This window comes from Coenobita brevimanus, chromosome 79 (assembly GCF_032717465.1).
Source record: "Coenobita brevimanus isolate Jiangsu-jjx chromosome 79, ASM3271746v2, whole genome shotgun sequence".
NCBI lineage: Eukaryota > Metazoa > Arthropoda > Malacostraca > Decapoda > Coenobitidae > Coenobita > Coenobita brevimanus.
In genome coordinates, this window is record NC_137032.1 from 10,279,795 (window position 1) to 10,291,551 (window position 11,757).

At 37.5% G+C, this 11,757-nt stretch overlaps 1 pseudogene; it reads right to left on the reverse strand.

Annotated features, from left to right (window-relative positions):
• Positions 1–11,205: 11,205 nt before the first annotated feature.
• Positions 11,206–11,324, reverse strand: LOC145409146 (5S ribosomal RNA; annotated as a pseudogene).
• Between the last annotated feature and the right edge of the window lie 433 nt (positions 11,325–11,757).

Below are 11,757 nucleotides of genomic sequence, written 5' to 3' on the forward strand. Positions count from 1 at the left end.
ATTCCTGTTATTTTTATTCAATGACGATTTGTTGGTATGATCATTTCCATGGCAGTTGTTACTGTGTTATACCACTGGTCCAACCTCTTAACTGTGACTTCTTTTCACCCCAAAGGTAAATCTTCAGGTAGTTTATTCTTTATACAATTTCTGAATACATCTCAATCTGCAGCTGAATAACAAAGGGATGAAGAGCTAGGTTCTGTGATGGGTCTTGCAGTTCTGAAGTTGGTAGTGGCCGAGGGGATATTGTTAGATGATGGTAAGTTTTATTAAGGTCAAGGTAATGCCAGACATTCCGAGTGAGATGACTTCTTCAAAAGCTGGAAAATTTAAACCTTGGTGTATTAGTTTGTTGGTCTCTTGCAGTTTTTTCAATCCTTGCTTTACGTTACTACCACCTCCTAGGCGGCTATATTTTACCCTGCGTTTGTTTGTTTTGTCTGTCTGTCTTATCTGTCTGTCTGTTAACAGGATTACTCAATAAGTTATGAACGGATTATGAGGAATTTTGTAGAAAGGTGGACCATTGCCAATAGAATAAATTATTAAATTTTGGGCCGGATCCAGAATCGGAGTATCCCGCACAACATCTCCAGAAGTTTTCAATGAATGTAAATGAAATTTTGTGGAAAGGTGCACCATGGACCAGGAAAGAATATTTTATTACATTTTGGAGCGGATCCTAATCAGGATACTATATTCATGGATCCGGATCCGGTATTACTCAAAAAGTTACAAACAAATTTTGATGAAAATTTGTGAAAGGGTGGACCATGAACCAAGGAAGAAATGGTTAAATTTGGGGCCAATAATAAATATCGACCTAATTCTTTTATACATTAGTTCGGGGGTAAGCCTAGAGAGTGTCAGAACAACACATAAAAAAAAAAAAAGGTGATCGCAAGCAACGTAACGGCGCAAAATTCTTAATCGCGACACGCAAAAATATACGAAAATCATTATTTTGATATTTTGGTCAGATTTGACCATTGAGGGGTCAATACCGATATGGATATAGAGATAATGGCATTTGCAAACATTTTGAGATGGAAAGTCCCTCAAATTTTGCAGACAAGCACTATATATATATAAGTATGTATATATATATATATATATATATATATATATATATATATATATATATATATATATATATATATGCAAAGGTTTTCTTTTAGACAAAAATCATTAAAGACCAAGGCACAGCAATTGTTCACTATTCTTCTGTTTATCTTTTCGAGTTTTCGTACACATTGTTTGACACTATGATTCAGGTTGTATATAATATGTCCCAGATCCATGTCTCACTAGCTGTAATTTATTTATTTTTCATAGGACGTTTCGTGTATCCTTACACATCATCAGCAATTGTAAAGATAGATACAGTACACTATAAAACATCTGACATATACAACATATAACTATACGATACATATACAGTACAGATACGACATGTACAACATCGACTGATAAAAGTGTACAGTTAAAAGTGTATGGATAAAAGAGATGGGCCCAATATCTTATAGGTGTAGTTAGCTATGAGCTACAGTTAAAAGTGTATGGATTAAAGAGACAAACCTTATAGGTGTAGTCAACTATGAGCTACGTGGTTGACTGTGAAGGTTGCATGAATGAGTGGGTGTTTGTGGCTGTGTAGTGTTGCCAGTTGTGTTACTGTGTGTGGGATGGTCATTGGCATCTGTCACTGCTTGTGGTCATTGGCAACTTAATCTATCTATCTATCTATCTATTGCCAGACGCCTCAATCCCGTTTGGGGTGGCCACAAACAAATCGCCTCCAAGTCGCCCTGTCCCCCGCCATTTCACTGCCCTGCTCCCAACTCACACCCCCCTCTCTCATTTTTGTATAAAAGAAAACATTCTGCCTAAGTATACTAATATTAGAACCCATGATCCGGCAGCAAGGCAAGAAAACATCACACTGGAGTATAGAAAACAAGCAGTGCTCTGCCAAAAAGACCTCAAAGAGCAACAAAGAAAACAGCTGAACGATCAGCGTACTACCCTCTTGGCTGAATATAACAACTATGTCATCAACGATGACGTCCGCCACAACATCAATCAAGCCTTGGACGACCTTCGCCTTTAAACAGAGGAAATCACCAAAACTAGAACGATTAAAAAACTGAACAAGTTATGTGGAGGACAATTCACCTTACCAGAAAAATCCGATTCTTTCTGCAACTGTGGTAGGTCTCCATATTATAATTGCAAATCATACTAGATAGATAGATAAATAGATAGATAGAGAGACAGATAGAAGCAGGAAGTCAAATGATGAGAAGGTTGTGTTTGCGAGAAGCGAGCAGCGCTAAACGCTTACACGGGGGAAAGCTGACGACAGCGGCCAGTAAGGAGATGATTCAGTTAGCTGTCAGCAGTCCTCTCGTGAGAAAGTTCTGTTGCCATGAGGAAGATACGTGACACACACACCCTACTACACGAGATGTGAGGAAAGAGAGTTTAGAAGGAGACAAGCGACCCTAGAGAGAGGTCGAGACGGAGATTAGCTTTAGAACAGAGAGAGAGAGAGAGATAGCGAGACAGGGAGGTAGCTACCCAGGACTTATACTATTATACCTGTTTAATATTTCCAAGACAAATAAAAATAGTCCCATACTATTCTTTACCTCTCCCGTCACTACATGACATCTGGTGGGGAAACTACTACAAGATATAAAAGCCGCTCGACCACAAGTCTAAAATATACGCCTCTACAAGCAAATACAAAGTCGCTGCTTTATGATACAAAGTCTTTATGACATTTTGGTAGCAGCGAACGTATACGAACCTCGTCTACGAATCAACATTAAATTCCTACAAAATATCAAGATTGACAACAACCAACAATATCAGCTCCTGCCCCCTCCGTCTCCCAGATCATTACGCTGATGCAGAGGTCAAGAGATCACTCGACGCCTTGCAAGTAGCTTAACGACAAACCAGCAAATCTGCGGACATCGTCTCCGAATTAAAAGCAAATTTCTACAAAAGCAACCGAGACTACAAGGTTAGCTTCAGTTCTACAAAGTCTACAGCCATCTACAATCAACTACAGCCATCTACAATCAACTACAATTAACAACTCTACGTCGTCTGTATAATCTTCTACACGCACCTACAAGTAGCGGCAGTCTTCATCCCACAACGAATAAATCACTAGAGAAAAGGACAGAGAAAACTTCCACATAGAATAAAGGGAACAAACAAACGAAGAGTGAGACACGACTTACAACTCATCTTACTCACTCGTCTTCACTCAAGTTACTCATCGCTACTCATTCACTCACCACAGCTACCAGTGTGGGAAGTTGAGGTCAGCATGCGTGCTTGCTGAACAGACGCCACGTCAGTCAACACACCACCTGCACCACCACTCACACCACGGTAAAAATTAGTGAGTTACATAGTTACTTCATTTATACAATACACAATGATAGACAATAAGCTTCTGCACAAACATATAAAACGTGCTGTATAGTTACAGCTTAAATACACATACTTACTTCAGTTATCTGCATAACTCAATCACTAAATAATCACCAACAATAAATATTCTACACTGTATATATTCATTCATTTATTATAACATTTATTTACTACCAAAGAGTGTTACCATTTATACCTACATAAAATACGTGTTTCATATATACAACTATACATTAGTACATCTACAAGTAATAAAGAAAATATACCATCACAATTACTCAGTGAGCAATTAAAAGAACTGTATTAAACATTTATTGATTAAAGCTACCTAGTGGAAACAGACAAATTAAGTTACAAGGTAAACTAGAAAAAAAAAAAAAAAAAATGGCCAACACAAATGCCGTTAGCAAGAGTGAACATCTTCAACACAATCGTGAAGACAATGATTTCCACACAGTGCTGACACACATATTACTCACGATAGGTACAGGTGAACAACAAATCAGTGTGTATAGTTAATACTGTATATATGTATATATATTTTTTATATAAAATAACAAAATATGGGGCTATATAATATCATTTTCAGTAATATCTGTGCAATATAAACTAAACTTTAAAAAAGTATCTCAAGGAAATTAGTCAGCAATTATGCAACCATGAACAACATGGAAAAAAGCGTACACAAGCAAAGAGAAACAAACTATGGAAAATCAATACATACAAAAAAAAAAAAAAAAAAAAAAAGGAAAGGAAAGAAAGAAAGAAAAGTAAGAAGGAAAAAAGAGAAATAAAGTAAGATCACATAACAAACAAATGAAAATAAGTGTAAATGTTACTATATATGCCAAAATACCACATAAACTACAAACAAAAAGCAAATTGTGTCTCCACAAACAAGTGGCATGACACATCATCACTATCATCGACCGCAGCATATGTTAGGACTGCAGTTATTACAATTATGTTACTCCATATTATAATTATGTAACGACAAACGATTGCATTATGTTACACTTTGCCAATTATGTAACAGTTGCATTAACAAGATGTAACTTTTATGTAACTTTAACTACAATTATGTACCTACAAACGATATGTAACAATTATGTAACGACAAACGATTGCATTATGTTACACTTTGCCAATTATGTAACAGTTGCATTAACAAGATGTAACTTTTATGTAACTTTAACAACATTATGTACCTACAAACGATATGTAACAATTATGTAACGACAAAACAGTTGCATTAACAAGATGTAACTTTTATGTAACTACAATTATAAGGCCAACACAATTATGCATTAACACAATATTTAGTAACAATTCATAAAATGTTACAATTATGTAGTACCACAATGTTAGCACAATATAAGTCATACAATTATAGCACAATTCTGTATTACCAGTATCATCATACAAGTTAGGTGAAATATTAGACATTACTAAAGTGATAACTCAAATATGTAATGTATAACCTAGCAGTATTACCATTGCACAATTATATGCGTAATATTACTGAATAATCACTATTTACTATGAATAATATATGTATACAATATTCATACAATTATGTTACTTTACAATATTATGTATTTCACTTAATTAGCTTATAAGTTCATTATAATGTATATATAATATGTATTAATATGTTATGACTATTAAATGTCGATGGTACGCCATTTTTGCGCGGCAGAGCAATGTGGTAGGTCTCCATATTATAATTGCAAATCATACTAGATAGATAGATAAATAGATAGATAGAGAGACAGATAGAAGCAGGAAGTCAAATGATGAGAAGGTGTTGTGTTTGCGAGAAGCGAGCAGCGCTAAACGCTTACACGGGGAAAGCTGACGACAGCGGCCAGTAAGGAGATGATTCAGTTAGCTGTCAGCAGTCCTCTCGTGAGAAAGTTCTGTTGCCATGAGGAAGATACGTGACACACACACCCTACTACACGAGATGTGAGGAAAGAGAGTTTAGAAGGAGACAAGCGACCCTAGAGAGAGGTCGAGACGGAGATTAGCTTTAGAACAGAGAGAGAGAGAGAGATAGCGAGACAGGGAGGTAGCTACCCAGGACTTATACTATTATACCTGTTTAATATTTCCAAGACAAATAAAAATAGTCCCATACTATTCTTTACCTCTCCCGTCACTACATGACATCTGGTGGGGAAACTACTACAAGATACAAAAGCCGCTCGACCACAAGTCTAAAATATACTTCTCTACAAGTAACTACAAAGTCCTTACGACACAACCTCTCGAATCATGTTCTGACGGAACAAGAGAAGAAAGTGTTAAACCTGGGCCTTAATTGCCACCTGCAGCCGAGGTTTGACAAAATCAACAAAATTATAGAATTAGAACTACTAAATAAATCACTACAAAAATTGGTACAACAAGGCAAAATTACCATTAACCTTGACCTGCAAGACCAACTGAGGACTGAGGGCACACGACGATGCAGCTACAAGCAGAGCTCTCGCCTCACACCAGAACTTCAGCAAGCAGCCAAGGATCTTCGAACTAATACAGACATAGTCATTAGGAGAGCTGATAAGTCCAACATTTATGTTCTGCTCAACAAAGAAGATTACCAGCACAAACTTCATACTATTCTCAGTGACAATACCAAATTCAAGCAAATTTCCCGCGATCCAATAGAAACTCTCAAGAAAAAAATCAATCGAGTTATTACTGCAAACAACGCAATCCGAGACTCCCCACACCTCACTCCCATAGTTGGACAGTATGCTTCAGGCTACATCTACGGTAATGTAAAAACCCATATAACCAACCACCCACTCCGTCCCATCATCTCCCAGGCAACCACACCAATGTATTGTACATAACAGCAAGACAAATAAATTATATCATCTCACCACACATTCCAGCGAAGTCTTCCCTGAAGTCCACAGACCAGTTCATAGACATTATCCACTCTACTCGATCCAACGGACTCTTGGCTTCGTTAGATGTTGAAGGCCTCTTCACTAACGTACCGGTAGACCAAACTATTCAGATAATTTTAGAAAATGTGTATCACCACACAACCCTGTGCCCATCTAAGATCGCCCACAACTTAGAAACATTAATGAAAGCATGCACCACCGAAGCTCCCTTTCGCAGCCCAGACGGTAAGCTGTATCAGCAGGTTAAAGGAGTCAGCATGGGTTCACCCCTGGGCCCGACATTTGCTGACTTTTACATGTGACACCTGGAAAACAAAGTGTTAGAAGATAACAACCTGCGTCCAACCACCTATTGTCGTCATGTTGATGATATTTATGTGATCGTTAGAGACGAAAACCACCTTAAACACTTAAAAATTGTCATGGAACATAACTCAGTATCAAAATTTACTTATGAGATCAGTGCAAACAACAAAATCCCTTTTCTGATGTATTAATAGAAGACGGTAATGGTAATTATGAAACCTCCGTATACCGTAAAGCTACGGACTTGAGTAAATGCCTTAGAGCTGAGAGTGTGTGTCCGCAGCGGTAGGCTACCAACTGTCAGTTATCAGGTCATACTTACGCGTGCTCAAAGGAACTGCTCATTGTGGGAGCTCTTCCACTCAGAAATAGCAAAATTAAGGCAGATCTTAATTAACAATGGTTATTCAATCAAACAGTTGATAGAGAAATATATCAATTCATTTCCAAACAAGTCTCACCCACCGATGTCCAACCACTTCCCCACAATGTTACCCACAAAGTGTATAATCGTAATCAGACGTCTCCCGCTTATAAAACGGATGAACGTGTACTTAGAGAGATTATTACACGTAACACATCATGTATTATCCCCTCACACAAACTCAGTCTCCTCATTTACTATAAAAACAGGAAAGTTAGCAACATGATTATGAAAAACAACACAGCTAAACAAACCAACAAACTTCAACATCCCAATGTAGTTTATGAATTCACTTGCCCACACAAAGGTTGTAAACTTCGTCACATGAAATATATTGGTATGACCACAACCACACTAAGCAGACGTTTAACCATGCACCTTCAATCTGGTTCCATAAAAGATCACATGATTCAACATCACACATCAATAAACAGACAAGTGTTAATAGAAAACACTAACATAATCAAAAGATGCCATGACCACATCAGACTACAACATGCAGAAGCACTTCTCATGCGTGAAAACACACCTGCCATAAACAACCAAACTACCGGACAAGACCGCACCCTTAAACTGCTCAAACACACAATGACCCGACCACAAGCAGTGACAGTTGCCAATGACCATCCCACACGCAGTAACACAACTGGCAACACTACAAAGCCACAAACACCCACTCATTCATACAACCTTCGCAGTCAACCACGTAGCTCATAGTTGACTACACCTATAAGATGTGTCTCTTTTATCCATACACTTTTAACTGCAGCTCAGCAGACTACACCTATAAGATATATCTCTTTTATCCATACACTTTTAACCGTACACTTTTATCAGTCGATGTTGTACATGCCGTATCTGTATATGCATCGTATAGGTATATGTCGTATATGTCAGATGTTTTATAGTGTACTGTATCTATCTTTACAGTTGCTGATGATGAGTAAGGATACACGAAACGTCCTATGAAAAATAAAAATACAGATAGTGAGACATGGATCTGGGACATATTGTATACAACCTGAATCATAGTGTCAAACAATGTGTACGAAAACTCGAAAAGATAAACAGAAAAATAGTGAACAATTGCTACGCTTTGGTCTTTAATGATTTGTATATATATATATATATATATATATATATATATATATATATATATATATATATATATGTGTGTGTGTGTGTGTGTGTGTGTGTGTGTGTGTGTGTGTGTGTGTGTGTGAGTTAGCCTAAATTATTATGCATTAGCTTCTACTGTACAGTGGCAATGAACTCTACAGCTTCGCTCTCATGATCATTTCAATGAAATCAATCAAACCATATTCAGCACCTTCAAAAACGATGAAGTAAGAAATTTCCTAACAACTTAAGTCCTCTTTCTGATACCAATCAAACTCTCCCTCTTTCTGTGCCAGTGTCTCTTACTTCTCCCTCTAGTGTAACACTTTTACACGATGATTTTCTTCCAAACTCCCTGCCCTCACTCGATCCCATTACCTTGGCAGTGAAATAATTGTGCCCTTTGTGTACTCAGTTTTATTATCCAAGGTTTCACCAGTGGTCTCAGCCTTTCATGTATGTATATAATCTACTCTGGAAATGCCTTTCTCAGTCTGGCTTTCCAATTACTTCTCAGGCAATATAGCTCGGCTATAAAAAATCGGATTCTGAATTTTACTTTGTTGTTGTTATTGTTGCCTTTGAAGAGAGAAATTTTTGTAAGATTGCAGCATCGATTTCGTTTTTCAGTTTTTCTTTTTGCAAATGAAATAATACATCATATTTCAGTCCTGCTCACACACTTTGTGCTGTGCAAGTGTACAGTGTCCCAAATGTCCAAGAAGTTGTAATGGTCATCACTAACATTTTATTCTGATGCTTGTGTTACCAGTACAGTTATTCTTCTTCTCTACGACCCAAATCATCCATCACCATTATTCAGCAATTCTTTACAGTAATATCTAATTTGGCCACAATTTTTTTTTCATATGAGGATACACTCCGAGTCATTCTATTCCCCTGGTGCAACTTTCTAAAACACTTGCCACATTATGTGCAGTTTTCTAGACAAAACCTTTTTTCCAGGGAAAAGTGCTGCTTGATATGCCATGCCTGCTGCAGAAAAGATAATACAGTAATCCCTCCACTATCCGATGTAATAGAGCCTAAGGCATATCCGGAAAATGGTCCTGTCTGGAAAGTGGACCCCTGGCTCCTGGACTGGTGCTTAAGGACCCTTACCCAGCCTAATTTTGAAAGCCACCTAAATAACTCCCTACCAGACATGCATAGCACTTATTTAAACCTATTTAAGACCCTATGCACACCAATAATGGACATAAAGCATGAAATAAATAAAAAGGAACCAGAGAATGAGGAATTAGAAGTATGGAAAACACTTAGGCCTAACAGTGTACAGGGGACTGTACTTACAGCACGTCTGTGGCCGCCTCCTCTAACTCTCTAAGGCTCTGGTTGTTTTGAAAATGCTCTTGAAGCACATATAGTAATCCAGTGTTTTCTACACTTAATTCTTTGCACTGTGAGTTATAATTGTTTAACACTGCACATTCTTCTTAATTGCACCATGCCAGTTTCAACCGCCACTTTGCACTCCACACTTACTCCTTTGCACTCTAAATTCTAATTTCTTAACACTGCACAACACTGTAAATTCCCATGTGGTCTAGTGGCTGAGGTATTGCAATTTATTCACTGTTTATTCATATAAAATGAGCCCGTGTGGCATCCACTGCGATGGATGTCTTCCCTGAACGAAGTTTAGGCAGTAACTGAGGACAGGGTTGCCAGATCTGAACTCGGCAACATTACCAAATTTCTCAATTTTCATTACCAAATATAACTTTTCATTACCAGATTCTTAAAGAAAACATTTATTCTTCACTAATTATATGTACAAATGGAAATAATCACTCTCCTTATAATCAGCAGCATGTTTATTTTTGCACTATGTATGCTAGCAGATTAATCAAAGAAAGCAGACAGTCCACCGTCTCCATTCTCTATATCTTCATACATGTGAAAAGCTGTTTGGTAATGGGTCATGCTGATTCACTACCAAACGAACTTTTCAGTACCATATTGGCCCACATTTGGTAATGAAAAATACCAAATGGCATTCATGCTGAGTTTGGGCTAGTGGAGAAATGCACTTCTTTACAATATTATTCTCATTCCAGAGGTTTAAAAGCAAGCCCGAATTTAAAGTGGATATTTATCAAATGAAAAATATATTCAAAAGGTAAGCATATGCTCTCAGCAACGGTATAGTTGCTTGATTACAAAATATATATGTGTCCATACACGCTACTTAATGGCAAGTATGTGTGTGTGTGCATATATGCTGCTTAATGATAAACATGTACAGTGTGTGTGGATATATGTTACTTAATAACAAATGGGTGCTGATATGTGTGGATATATGTTAATGGCAAATAGGTGAGTGAATCTGTTACATTACAGTATATATATATATATATATATATATATATATATATATATATATATATATATATATATATATATATATGTAAGATATATTCATACTGCCGTTTCAGTATATCTATGCAATCACTAACGAAAAGACTGAATGCCTCGTAGCTGGGGTTTATTAATTTAAAATAATAAAATACAACAAATGATTATATCAGTAAAAAAACAACAAATGGACTCAAATCTCATATATCAGGTAAACACGCACAGGAAAATACATTTTGTGATTTCTAAAATCAGTATTATAATAAACAATATGCGAAAAAAAAAAAGTATCAAATATGATCAGAATGGTTAGATTGGTGGGGTGACTGGACACCCCGGGGGGGGGGGGGAGTGCCACTCTCACTACAGCAGAGGCAGGACTAAACCAATCCACATGCTCCCTCCCCTCACTGAATCAGGAGAGTACTGGAACGGAGAGAAATATTTGAATTACCAGCTAGGAAGTATGAGCTTTAAAAAAATATATACATTCATTCATTGCCAGACGCCATGTATCCCAGACGGGGTGGCCAAGGGCTTAGAGTTAATTGTTTTACAGGGAGGGGCACTAATCCTCCACCAACCCCACTTGACACGTAGGGATGCCAACAGCATCTGGTGTTCCCAGGCGGTCACCCATCCAAGTACTAACCAGACCCAACGTTGCTTAACTTCGCTGATCGGACGGGAAGCGGTGTACTCAACGTGGTATGGATAAAGTGCCAGAATACCCCATCTGACTATAAATATATGGATATAACTTCCTTAATGACATTTTTTTTTTTTTTTTTAATGCGAGGAAGAAGGAACCAAAGGCCATGAGCCCGCAGTAACAGTTCCCTCCAAGAGAAAAACAAAATACAATAGAGAGCCAAATTCAAGATCCGATCATTTTGAGATGCCTGAACACACTGCGTTTGAAAGACTGGAGATCATAGGCAGCAGGAAATACAGACAGAGGGAGACAGTTCCAGAGTTGACCTGTTGCATAAATGAAAGACTGGGAGTAACGGTTAACTCTTGCATTAGAGAGCTGGACAGAAAAGGGATGAGAGTTTGCTGCCAGACGGGTGCTACGCGCCCGTCGTAGAGGTGGCTGTATCTTAATGACAAATATCTTAATGACAAATATAGTGTTTGTGCCGAATTCTTTAC